The sequence below is a fragment of the Anabrus simplex genome, chromosome 2, assembly GCF_040414725.1.
Source record: "Anabrus simplex isolate iqAnaSimp1 chromosome 2, ASM4041472v1, whole genome shotgun sequence".
Taxonomy (NCBI): domain Eukaryota; kingdom Metazoa; phylum Arthropoda; class Insecta; order Orthoptera; family Tettigoniidae; genus Anabrus; species Anabrus simplex.
The window spans coordinates 166,783,833-166,797,709 of NC_090266.1; positions in this window are offsets into that span (position 1 = coordinate 166,783,833).

The window sequence follows — 13,877 nt, forward strand, 5'->3', positions numbered from 1 at the left end:
GCAGACAGTTGCTTACTTCAATCAAAGAATTGGAACATATTGGTGGAATTATAATGTTATGTATTTTAGTAGATACTCACTTTGTTGTTCTAACTGCAAAAATTTTATAATTATTAGTATTATGAAGAGATAATCCTGTTATTCACAAAAGGAATTTTATAGGTATCTTGCAATATATTTCACTACTTCTGTTCGATGTTCATTCCCTCTTGCTGGTTTACAGCATTGCAGTTTACTTGTCTTCCAATCCATGTGCTTGAGGGTAATTATATTACCATGATCAATACCATTTTTAGAAAATACATAGATCAGAACATAATGCAAATTACATTCCTTCAACCTCTATCATTTTAAAATACTTCTTCCACCTGGCTGCTTGTACATTGCCAGAGGTAGCAGCAACATCCTCAAACACAACGTCATTTTATTCACAAGTGTTGTAACAGGTACCCTAGCATTGCATGCTGAAGAAACACATGATTCACTGTGCCAAGACATTCACAGCAATACACAGTGGTACCCTTGATTTCACAATTCGAGGCTCGTTGTCGCACATGAAAGGGATCGTAAAGGTGCTGAATGGCATTCTGCAAAAGACTGTCCAGACATCTTGCAACTTTCTAATCAATTTGGCAGTGGATCTGGCAGGCTTGGGAGAAACCATACGTTCCCATTCCATCATGTCCAGTATGTGTTCAATTGGTGAGAGATCCGATGATCCTGCTGGCCTGAGCACTAGTTATACCATCATACAGCATATAACTTCATAGCAGCTGAAGGGGGACGTGGATCATCCTCCTGAAAAAGCATATCACATTCATGTCGGAAAATGGCAGTAGCAAATATCTGAAATATATTGGCAGAATTTTCATGATATGCATTATAGTAAGTTGAAATTGTACATACTTCATTGTTCTAATTTCTAATATTTGTGAGTTAATGAGTAATGGGTAATGAATTTCTTATCTTGGAATATATTTCATAACCTGCAATTGATAACCATACCATAATGCCGATTTAAAGCATTGCAGCATATTTGCTATCCACTCCATATGCTGAGGTGTGATATCAGGATCAATACCACAAAAATTAAATTATACCTCTTTACTTCATGAAAATTTGTTTCTGTGAATCATCTGAATTCCATATTATTCCTTCCATATATCCACATATACATCACCAGAACATGCAACACCATTACTGAGATTATTTGTAATTCAGCTTCTTGCACAGTTATAGAGATTAATTAACTATCATGGTGTATTTTTTTGATTAAATTTCTGCAACTGTGTTTGGGCAGGAAAACAATTTGAGAAGTTAACTGAAGGGAAATTGGGCCATGGGTTTGGAAATTTAGGTGAGGAATACAGCTAAATCTTAACAGACCAAACTGTGTCCATGTATTTTCTCCAAGGTACAGTTAGCATCATAGAATGTTTAGTCTGTGGGAAAGGTAGGAATTTCGATTATTTATTACCATACTGCCAGTACTAATTGCAAACTGTGTAACTCTTCTTGGGTGTCAGAACAAACTAGCTATAATATTCACAGCAGATGATCAGATAATTACCACACATCTGGTTAATGAAATGATGTGGTGAATGGCATATATTGCCTGTCTGCATCTGAGGACATCTGGTTAAACACCTGAGTTTACACGGACATTTGATTACTTCAATCAAAGAATTGGAACATAATGTTGGAAATATAATGTTATATATTTCAGTAAGTATTTGCTTTGTGTTAGTAATTGCAATAATTCTAAAATCATTGGTATTGTGATGAGATATTTCTGTTATAAAAAGGGGAATTTAATATGTTTCTTGCAATATATTTCACTACATCTGTTTGATGTTCATTTTATCTTGCTAGTTTTCACCATTGCAGTGTATTTGTCAGACAATCCATATGGTCGAGGTTAATTATGTTACCATGATTAAAACTATTTTTAGAAAATCCTCAGATCAGAATTTTGTGAAAATTACATTCATTCAACCTTTATAATTTAAAATGACTTCTTCCACCTGGCTGCTTGTAGACTGCCAGATGTACCAGCAATATCCTCAAGGACAAGGTCATTTTATTCACAAATGATATAACAGGCACGCTAGCATTGCAAGCTGAAGAAACACATGATTCACCATGCCCAAACAGTCACAGCAATACACAGTGCACCCTTCATGGTGGCAATTCTGTCTCGTCGGACTTGCAAAGGATCGTAAAGGTGCAGAATGGCATTCTGCAGGAGATTGTCTGGGCATCTAGCCCCTTTATATTTAATTTGGCAGTGGTTCTTACATTCTCTGGAGGAATAGTGTGTTCCCCTTTTGTCATGTCCAGGACGTGTTCAATTGGTGAGAGTACTGACTTTCCTGCTGGCCAGAGCAGTGATTATAAAATCACACAGCACATTATGTCAAATCAGTTGTAGCTGGATATAGATCATCCTCCTAAAAGCACACATCACATTCGTGTTGAAAAATGGCAGCAGCACAGAACGAGAACCTGTGCTATCATGAGGGCACTTTGCTTGACCCTGCAGAAAAACCTACCATGGTTCCGAATACTAACTGATGACATGCCACACAATGAACTCTGGAGTGGGGCCTCTTTGCTGTGGGGTAATGCACATTGCAATAGGCTGCTCACCAGTTTGAGCCATGCTCGTAATCGTCCGTCACATGCATACAGACAGAACTAACTCCCGTTCCAGAAAACAATATAGTGTATATTCCCATTGCAGTAGACACTTCAATGACATGAGTATAGCCTTCCTCCGCAGTGGTGTTAGTGGATGCCTGTCAGAGGCACACGTAATCGTAAACCTGCTGCAAGCATACTCTTTCGAATGATTCTTGCTGCCACAGCAGGAGTGACATGTGACCGGTCTTCAATCATAAATGATGATCGGCTGCTACTACTGCTCAAACTGTGCATAATCTTGATGTCAATCTCTTCTACATGGATGTCCGGAGCTGTACTGCAGGTGAAGGAATGTTCCACAGATCACTGCTGAAACGAACGAAACACCTTCGAAATACTTAGCCCAACACGTGTATTGATATACCATTACAGCTTATTGCACCCCAAAGATATGACATTGTTCAAATGGCTGTAGTTATACACATGACCCATTACTTGTCCTCGGTGCATGGTTGTATGGTAGAATTAATGTTGCGAATACTGTTCACCTCTGACATCAGTAAACTGCCAGCAGTGTCAAAATTTAGCAAACGGTCATGCTGCCAGGGTGCCATATAAATGCCTATGGCTGGGAGAATCTAATGCCTGAGTGTCTGAACGAACTGGCTAGAATAATCACTGCAGATGTACAGACAAAAGGTTAATTACTAAGTAATTTGCAGACAGTCATTTGTATTCGTGAAATATTTTGAACATATGAGTGGAATCAAACCCCTCAACCCACCTGCTGCATTATTGTGCGTGTTATGATACTACTGAGAATATTTTTTATTCACTCATTCACACTCTTAAATGTGCATAACTACTATAGTGTATTTTCTGATTACAGATCAATAATTTCATTTGGATCAGAAACTATTCTTGAAATTGAACTGAAAGAAACTATTCTCGAAATTGAAATGAAGTAATAGCAGACTTTGGGAAGAGAGAATTAGTTTAGTAATAGTGCTAAATTATTACAGAAAGACCTACATCCATTAACGTTTCTAAGTTGTAGTTGGTATCAAGGAATATATGGTGCATATCAAAAATAGATTTTTTTGTTCGCTTGTATACTGCCAGTACCAACTGGAAACCATGAAACTCATCATGGGTGCCTGAACATGCTGGCTAGAATAATCACTGCAGATACTTAGGCATTTTCCAAACATCTGGTTAATGACTAAGTAATATGCAGACAGACTTTTGCATTCTTCAAATATTTGGAATTTATTATATGGTATCTAATGTAGTATGCTGCAATAATACTTGTTTCCTGTTTCTAATTGCTAAAATTTGTGGGATAATTATTAATGCATAATAAAAAATTTCCTATCACTCAGAGAAAGAAATTCATACTTATTTTGTTATATATATATTTCATTACCTCAGATTAATAACCATCCCATCCTGCTGGTGTCAAGCATTGCAGTTTATTTGTCTTCCACTCCACATACTTGATGGTAATTATATTACCATGATCAATATCACTTTTAGAAAATTTGTAGATCAGAATTTAATGCAAATTGCATTCATTCAACCTTTATGATTTAAAATTACTTCTTCTACCTGGCTGCTTGCACGTTGCCAGAGGTACCAGCAACTTCCTCAATCACAAGGTCATTTTGTTCACAAGCGACGTAACAGGTACCCTAGCACTGCGTGCTTAAGAATCACATGTTTCACCGTGCCTGGACAGTCACATCGTTACAAAATGTACCCTTCATGGCACCATTCGGGGCCTGATGTCGCACATGCAAGGTATCATTAAGGGGCCTAATATCATTCTGCAAGCAGTTGCTACACGTGACTGGATTTCATTCCTGCATGATATTTGGCTGCTACCACTGCTCGAACTGTGCGTAGATCTTGATGTCCATCTGTACTACGTGGATGTATGGGGCTGGACTACAGGTGTGAGTATGTTCCACAGACCACTGCTGAAATGAACGAAACCCCTTCGAAATGTTGTGCCCCACTAGTATATTTATATATCAAACAGTTTCCCGCATTTCCACAATACGATCTTGTTCAAATGACTGCAGTTTTCAGCATGACCACGTGCTCATCAGCAGCACATGGTTGTATGCTAGAATAATTATTGAGAATACTATTCACCTCTAACGTCAGTGAACTGCCAGCAGAGTCAAACTTGTGCGCATTTTCATGCCGCCCAGGTGCCATATGATCGCCTATGTCAGGGAGAAGTGAATGCATGGGTGTGGGAACAAACTGGCTTAAATAATCACAGCAGATGCTCAGACATTTACCAAACAACAGTTTAATGACTAAGTATTATGTGGAGAGTCATATGTATTCATCAAACACTTGGAACATATTGATGGAATCAAACCACAAAACTAACCGACTGCATCTACATGTATGTTATGATGCTACTTAGAATATCTGTAATTGAGATTTTAACACTGCTAATTGCGCATAACTACTACAGTGTATTTTTTTTTAATAACAGATCAACATCTTCATTTGGATCAGGAATTATTTTGAGAATTGAACAGAAGGTAATGCAGACATTGGGAAGAGAGAATAAGCTGAGTAATACTGCTATATTATAACAGACCAATCTACGTCTATTAAAATGTTCCAAGTTGCAGTTAACATCAAGGAATATACGGTGCATATCAAAGATAGATTTTTTGTTTCCTTGAGTAGTAACAGTACCAACCGTGAAACTCATCGTGGATGCCTGAACAAACTGGCTAGAATAATTACTGCAGATGCTGAGATATTTTCCAAACATTTGTTACATGACTAAGAAATATGCAGTCTCTTGCATTCTTCATATATTTGGAATATTTTAGCAGAATTTTCATGGTATGTATTGTAGTAGGTTGCAACAGTACTTACATCCTGGTTCTAAGTGCTATAAAATATGAGATAATTAGTTATGTGTAAAGAATTTTGCTTTCACTCAGAGAAAGCATGATTTACTTATCTTGGTATATATTTCAATACCTTCCATTGATAACCATCTCATCCTGCTGGTTTAAAGCATTGACATTTATTTTTCATCCATTCCACATGCTTAAGTGTAAATACAATATCATGATCAATACATCATAATTAAATCTACACATCTTTACATCATGGCAGTTTGTTTCATTGAAACATCAGAATTCCACATTATTCCTTCCATCTGTCCACCTATACATCACAGGGACATGCTACATCATTACTGAGAATATTTGTAATTCAACTTCTGGCACATTTAATAGAGATCAGTTGACTACAATGGTGTATTTTGTGTTTACAGATCAGTAACTACATTTGGACAGTAAACCATTTTGAGAAGTTAACTGATGGTAAATTGAATACCTGCCAGCAAAAATGTTGTAGCCCTCACTTTTCTAGAATGCTGGATTTCCGTGCATAAATGATGTATGCGGTCAGAGTGAGGCATGTAGGAACTTAGGTTAGCAAACCTGAACGTTAAGCACCTTTTATATTTTGTTTAAATTTCTCCACGGGTCATGTGCGTGCTGAAACGTTGTATCTGTGGACTAGGAAAGTCATGTGTCGCTAAGTCCGAGTGTGTGCAATGATATAAATAGGGGACGAAAACACAAAATTAAATATAATAAATGGAACAGGAATGAAAAGAAATACAAGCAGAATTCAGGGCAACCATACTTGGCCCACAATAATAAATCAGTGCCTGGGAAAATCGTTGCTGAACAGGCGGGTGCAAAAACTTTGTAAGCCAATGTAAGAAACTCAACGTGTTTAATGGGAGATTCATATGTCTTGTATTTTAATGCGTAACCAGAGTGTTTATTCTTGACTGTATTATATGCGTATATAATGTAATATATACACTGCATATGCATATAAATATGTCTTGCTCTCTTTACAGATTGCTCATTGTATTTTTTAAACGAGGTATTGCCTGTATCTGCAGAAAAGAAAGTTAATCTTCTAGACATGTGTCGATACATTGATGAAAAATATCGAGGTTTTTATGAGAACCTAAAAGCAAAGTGAAGTGACAATGTAATGTTTATTCATCATTGCAAAACATTCTTGCAAAAATATTGCTGGTGTTCAGTGAATTCTGTTAAACAATGGAAAGCTCTAACAATGGGTACTGCAAATTTTAAGTGTGTTTTATGTTTCATTCTTTTTTTATACAAAATAAAACAATAAATATTATTAAAATCTATAAATATTTTCAGTATTATAAACATTGTAACCTGCAAAAATGTGCTACTTCTGTTACAGTTACCACTTTTTTGCACGGACGTCCAATGATCATCTCCTATATCTTGATTTTAAAGTCGAACATTGTCAAAATTATTATGCATTAATAACTAGTGAACTCATTCAAACTAATTGTCAACAGCAGAATAAGCATTCACAAACAATTTGCTTGTTTATTTGTTTTTCTTTTCTCCAAAAAAATTTGAGGAATACAGCTAAATTTTGACAGACCAAACAGTGTCCATGTATTTTCTTTATGGTACAGTTAGCATCAAGAATATACTGTATAGAGAGTGGGAGAGGTAGAAATTTAAATTTTATATTCGCATACTGCCAGTACTAACTGCAATATATATAACTCTTCATGGGTGTCAGACCAGACTAGCTATAATAATCACAGCAGATGATCAGATAATTACCACACATGTGGTTAATGAAATGATGTGGAGAATGGCATACATTGCCTGCCTGTGTCCGAGGACATCTGGTTAAATATCTAAGAATTACGCGAACATTTGCATACTTCAGTCAATGAATTGGAACATATTGTTGGAAATATAATGTTAGTACTTTAGTAAGTGTTCGCTTTGTGTTTGTAATAATTGCAAAAAATCATTAGTATTGTTATTAAAATAAAGGAGCCTCCATGGCTCAAACGGCAGCGTGTTGGCCTCTCACCTCTGGATACCATGGTTCAAATCCCGGTCACTCCATGTGAGATTTGTGCTGGACAAAGCGGAGGCGGGACAGGTTTTTCTCCGGGTACTCTGGTTTTCCCTGTCATCTTTCATTCCAGCAAGACTCTCCATTCTCATTTCACAGCATCTATCAGTCATTAATAAAATCACTTTTTGAGTGGTGACCCCATTGTACTAATAGCCTATATATGATTCATTCATTCATTTCATTCCTGACCCGGTCAATGACTGGAAAACAGGTTGTAGGTTTTCATTTTCATTTTCAAAAAAAAAAAGAATATTTATATGTATCTTGCAATATATTTCACTACTTCTGTTAGATGTTCATTCCATCTTGCTAGTTTTCAGCACTGCAGTTTATCCACAATTTAAAAATTCATCCTCCTTTTCACCCCCTTACCGACAGAATATCCACAAATCCTCCCTAAGCGAGTACCTTCATCTTAATATGAATGTATCCCCAAAATTTCATTTCTTTATGTGAAGTAGTTTTGGCTCGGCAATGGTGAATCAGTCAGTCAGTCAGTCAGTCAGACAAGTTATTTTATATACAGGGTTATTCACCTAACATGTTACATGGAAATAACTTCTAAACCATTAAAGATATCGGCATTCTGTTTTATTCGTAAATGGTACCCAGGGTCTTATAAAATAACATCCTATGTAGTCTCATGGGGTGATAATCAAGATATTGATACTAACTCCATATTTCTAAGTGGAGTGGCACAAATTCATGCAGCTGGCCTAAAAGTTCAACTGCATACAAGTTCAAATATGTATTTTCAAAATCGGACAATTGCTTTTTGAGATATAAATAAAAACAGCATGAGCGGTTTTGCATGCTGCATCAGACTGTGTGAAGTCGAGCAAGGACATATTGACACGCAAGCAGTTTTCTTGGAGTGAGTTGAGCCATAGAATGTATACCGGGCATGTAAGCACCTCGTATACATGTGATGGGTTTAGTGTGTATGAAAGGCGAACTCATGACAGGGCAGGGAGGGTTGATGTATTTAAAAGGAATACAATAAATAATTTGCCTTGAAAGGAACATAATGAAAGCTATAATTGTCACAGGTTTCAGTGTACAGTACATACTACTGTATGAGTTGTGAAATAAATATAACACAAAACACCGGAAGAGCTCCTTCTACAAAAGCAAATGAATAATGTCCGAGGTAGACATCATTGGAAATGATCCTAAGGGCATAGGCACAGGAACATAACAACGTCTCATCAGTATAATTGTTATGAGGCAAACATTTTGCATGTAGAGACCGTGTTGGAAATGAGTTTAGTATTTTATGCGGCAAAGCCTTTTGTGGCCAATCGTTCATTGACTGGAGACTGAATTATTACAACAATAAAAATACGAGGTAGGTGATGTTTAAGAATGTGTGTCTCAGTGATCTGCATACAAAATGTGTGTATTTAATTATGTGCTCGAAATGTTGGCCATCAATGTCAATGCACACTTGCAGTTGTGTTGCGAGGGGTGATATCGTAGACCAAAGAGTTTCCCTCAATATTGCAGCACATGCTGCGATGATACATCACCTGAGATCCTGTGGTGTGGTTGGAACTTGCGCATTGACTATGTCCTTGCAAGTACCCCAGAGGAAAATGTCCAGCGGAGTCAAATCAGGTGACCGCGCTGGTCACCTGATGGTGCCTCCACATCTGATCCATCAACCGGGAAATATCTTGTGTGTGTGTGTACTGCATGTCTGTTAGAATGGTTCTGATAACCTGCATTATTGTGGTGTCTGTAGTAGTGTACTGTATTTGTAATTCAGGTGAGGAATTGGGACGGAGGCGGCCGTTGTCATGAGTAAGGAACCAACCCTACATTTGCCTGGAGTAGCAGTGGGAAGATGTGGAAACCCTTCCAGGATAGCTGAGATGGGTACCGAACCCACCTGTTCTCCGTTTTGCCTCACGAGGCTGAGTGTACCCCATTCCAGCCTACCAACCAGAATTAAATTGCTTATCAGAGCCAGGAATTGAACCCGGACCACCCCAGCGACAGCTATGAATGCTAGCCGATACACGTCATTAACAAACTCGATAGGCTGTGGAGAAGAGGGGCTGTTTGTTGTTATTTCATTTCCGGGGCTTGGACAGCGTGGTCATGTAGCCCTGTTTGCTTGGGTGTATGTTTAGAACAAAGCGCACATCGTTTTGTGTTAGGTTATTTCAGGCAAAGGAACAGTGTTACCAATGCTGGATTATTTGGGTTGGGATAGGTTAGACATTAGGAGACAAACAGCTCGACTTACTATGTGGGATGTTCAGAACTGATCGTGGTGAGATGGCACCAACACTATTATTTATTTATTTTACACACATTAATCACCGCGGAGCTCAAGCGCACCTGTAGTAGCGTGCATTCAGGAGAGCGCAGGTTTGAGTCCTGCCTCGTCCAACCTGAAAGTGATTTTCATGGTGTCTTATGATCAAAACCAGGTATATAAGAGATAGGTACCTATGGGATAGGCCGCAGTCGACGTCCTTTCCAAGTCCTTCCCATTTCCATCGGTGGGAAAAGACGCTAAACTGAGCACAACCTATTATACATGGATGTCAAAACAAAACAAAGCATCTTTTAACACCCAGGGTATTTTATGTTACATGACATTATGTTTACAGTACATGCCTCGTATCCGTTCTGTGGGTGGAATCAATGCCAGGAAGCAGCGTGAGTGCCAATCCTTCTTTGGCCGACTGTATGCCATCTGATGTGCCACGCAAAAGCCCACATGCGGTTTTTATTGATATCTCAAAAAGTAACTCTCCGATTTTGAAAATACGTATTTGAACTTGTACGCAGTTGAAATTTTAAGCCAGCTGTCTGAATTTGTGTCGCTCCATTTAAAAATATAGAGTTAGTTTCAATATCTTGGTTATTAATCACCCCTTGAGACTAAGTAGCACGCTCTTTTACAAAACCCTGGGTAACATTTACGAATATGAAAAAAGAATGCCAATATCTTTAATGGTTTAGAAGTTATTTCCGTGTAACATGTTAGGCAAAAAACCTTGTATATAGATTTAGCAGTGGTTCTTGCAGGCTCTGGGGAAATCATAAGTCCTGTTTAGTAATCTCCAGAATGTGTTCAATTGAAGATAGATCCGATGATTCTGCCGGCCAGGGCAGTGGTTATACAATCATAAAGCACACTACTTCATAGCACCTGTAGGTGGACATGGATCATCCTCCTGAAAAAGTACATCACATTCATATTGAAAAATGGCAGTAGCATGAAACAAGAACCTGTGTTATCCTGACGGCACTTTAGGTAACCCTGCAGAAAAACCTACTATGGTTGCGAGTTCTAACCGATGATACACCACACATGAACCCTGGAGTGGGACCTCTGTGTTGTGGGTGAATGCACTCTGGAATAGGCTGCTCAATGGGTCTAAGCCATACACATAATTGTCCATCACTTGCACACAGACAGAACAAACTCTCACCATAGAGGAAAATCTAGTGCCAATCCACTTTCCAGTCAACACTTCCACTACACGGTTGTAGTCTTCCTCCACAGTGGTGCTAGTTGAAGCCTGGATAGAGGCACACGTAATCATAAACCAGCTGCAAGCATACTGTTTCCAATGGTTCTTGGCTACATAGCAGGAGCAAAATGAGACCTGAATTCATATATGGATGATGTTCTACTGCTACCGCTACTTGAACTGTACGTAGATCTTGATGTCAAACTGTACTATGTGGATGTCCAGAGCTGAACTATAGGTTTGGGAATGTTAAACAGACCACTGCTGAAACGAAAGAAACACCTTCAAAATATTGTTCCGCACATGTGTATTTATATATCAATCCAGCTTCAGACAGGCCCATGATACGACCTCATTCAAATTGCTGCACTTGAACAACATCACCATGTGCTAATCCTTGGGGCATGGTTGTATGCTAGAATTAATATTGAGAATACTGTTCATCTCTAACAGCAGTAAACTTGTGCGTATGGTCATGATCGCCTATGTCCAGGAGAAACAAATACATGGCTGTCTGAACAAACTGGCTATAATAATCACTGCAGATGATCACACACTTACGAAACAACAGGTTAATGACTAAGTAATATGCGGACAATCATTTGTATTCTTCAAGGACTTGGAACTATCACTGGAATCAAACCCCAAAACTCACCTGCTGCATTTACGTGTATATTATGATACTACTTAGAACCAACTGCTTGCACATTGCCAGAGGTAACTGCAACATCCTCAAAGACAAGGTCATTTTATTCACAAGCAATATAACAGGTACACTAGCATTGCTTGCTGAAGAAACATATGTTTCACAGTGCCCAGACAGTCACAGCAATACACAGTGTACCCTTCATGGCGGCATTCAAAGCTCGTTGTCATACATGCAAGGGTAAAGGTGCCCAATGGCATTCTCCAAAAGATTTTCCAGGCAACTTGCAAATTTCTAATCAACTTGTCAGTGGTTCAGGCAGGCTCTGGAAAAACCATATGTTCACATTTCATCATGCCCAGTACATGTTCAATTTGTGACTGATCAGATGATCCTGCTGGCCAGGACAGTGGTTATACAATCATACAGCACATCAAGTCATAGCTGCTGTAGGTGGACATGGATCATCTACCTGAGAAAGCACATCAAATTCATGCTGAAGAATGGCAGCAGAACAGAACAAGAACCTGTGTAAACCTCAAGGCAATTTATGTTACCCTGCAGAAAAACCTACTATGGTTGCGAGTTCTAAATGATGACACACCACACCATGGATCTTGAAGTGTGACCTGGCTGTTGTGGGTGAATACTGTATGGAAGTCAGCACACCAACTCTAAGCCATACTCATGATCCTCCATCACTTGCATACAGACAGAAAACATTTTCATCACAGAAGATATACATTTCCAATCCCCTTTCCAGTTAACATTTCCATGACACGAGCGTAGCCTTGCTTGGCGGTGGTGTTAGTGGAAGCCTGGACAGAATCACATGAAATCGTAAACCTGCTGCAAGCATAATCTTTCCAGTGGTTCTTGCCATCATAGCAGGAGTGACAAGCGACTGGAATTCATTCCTGGATGATGTTCGGCTGCTACCACTGCTCAAGCTGTGCATAGATCTCGATGTCAATCTGTACTATGTGGATGTATGGGCTGGACTACAGGTGTGGGAATGTTCCACAGACCACTGCTGAAATGAACAAAATACCTTTGAAATATTGTGCCCCACATGTTTATTGATATATCAATCCAGCTATCCGCAGGCCTGGGATACGACATTGTTCAAATCGCTGCAGTTTTTCAACATGACCATGTGCTCGTCTGCAGCACATGGTTGTATTCTAGAATTAATATTGAGAATACTGTTCACTTCTAAGGTCAGTAAACTGCCAGCAGTATCAAGTTTGTAGGCACGGTCATGCCACCAAGGTGCTATATGATCGCCTATGTCCGGGAGAAATGAATTCATGGGTGTCTGAACAAACTACCTAAAATAATCACTGAAAATATCAGACATTTACCAAGCAACAGGTTAATGACTGTGTATTATGAGGACAGTCATATATATTCAACAATGAATTTGAACTATCGGTGGAGTCAAACCCCAATACTCACCTGCTGCATTTCTCTTGATGTTAAGATACTATTGAGAATATTTGTACCTAATTCACATTTTAGCACTATTAACACATTGCAGACCGTGTGCCCTTCACCCCATGCGCAGCCCTGTTCCCGGCTCCTTTCTAACTACCTCCAAACTGGAGTGCAGGCATTCAAATGAACTGCCAGAACTTCACTAGCCTTTGAAGGACTACTGTGTTTTATTCTGGAGGCCTTCCTGAATAGTAGTTGAAATGCAGGAGGTAAGTATTTGCTAAAATCTATTTTGGCTCATAGTTTTCCAAAATACGGGGTTTTCTATTAGGGGATCGGTTGGCCAGTAATCTTTCAGACACGATTTCCTTACCTGCCCTATTAATATACACAAAGCAGTTTTTTAATGTCCCTGCTAGGGACATTAGTCCACTTTAGTGTTTTACAGGATACATTATGAGAATGTGAATTCTGCTCATAGTATAAGTTTGTCTGCTCAGCTACATAATGAAAAAATCCTCACCAAACATAAGTCCTGCTACTTGTCCTATGTTTCCAGATTCATTAGGCCATACCTTTATACCAGGAGCACCTTCAAAATTCTCTAGCCTAGGTTCATTGTTGTCCATAACCTAGTTGTCAGAAAACACTACATTATTTACAATATTTACATCCGT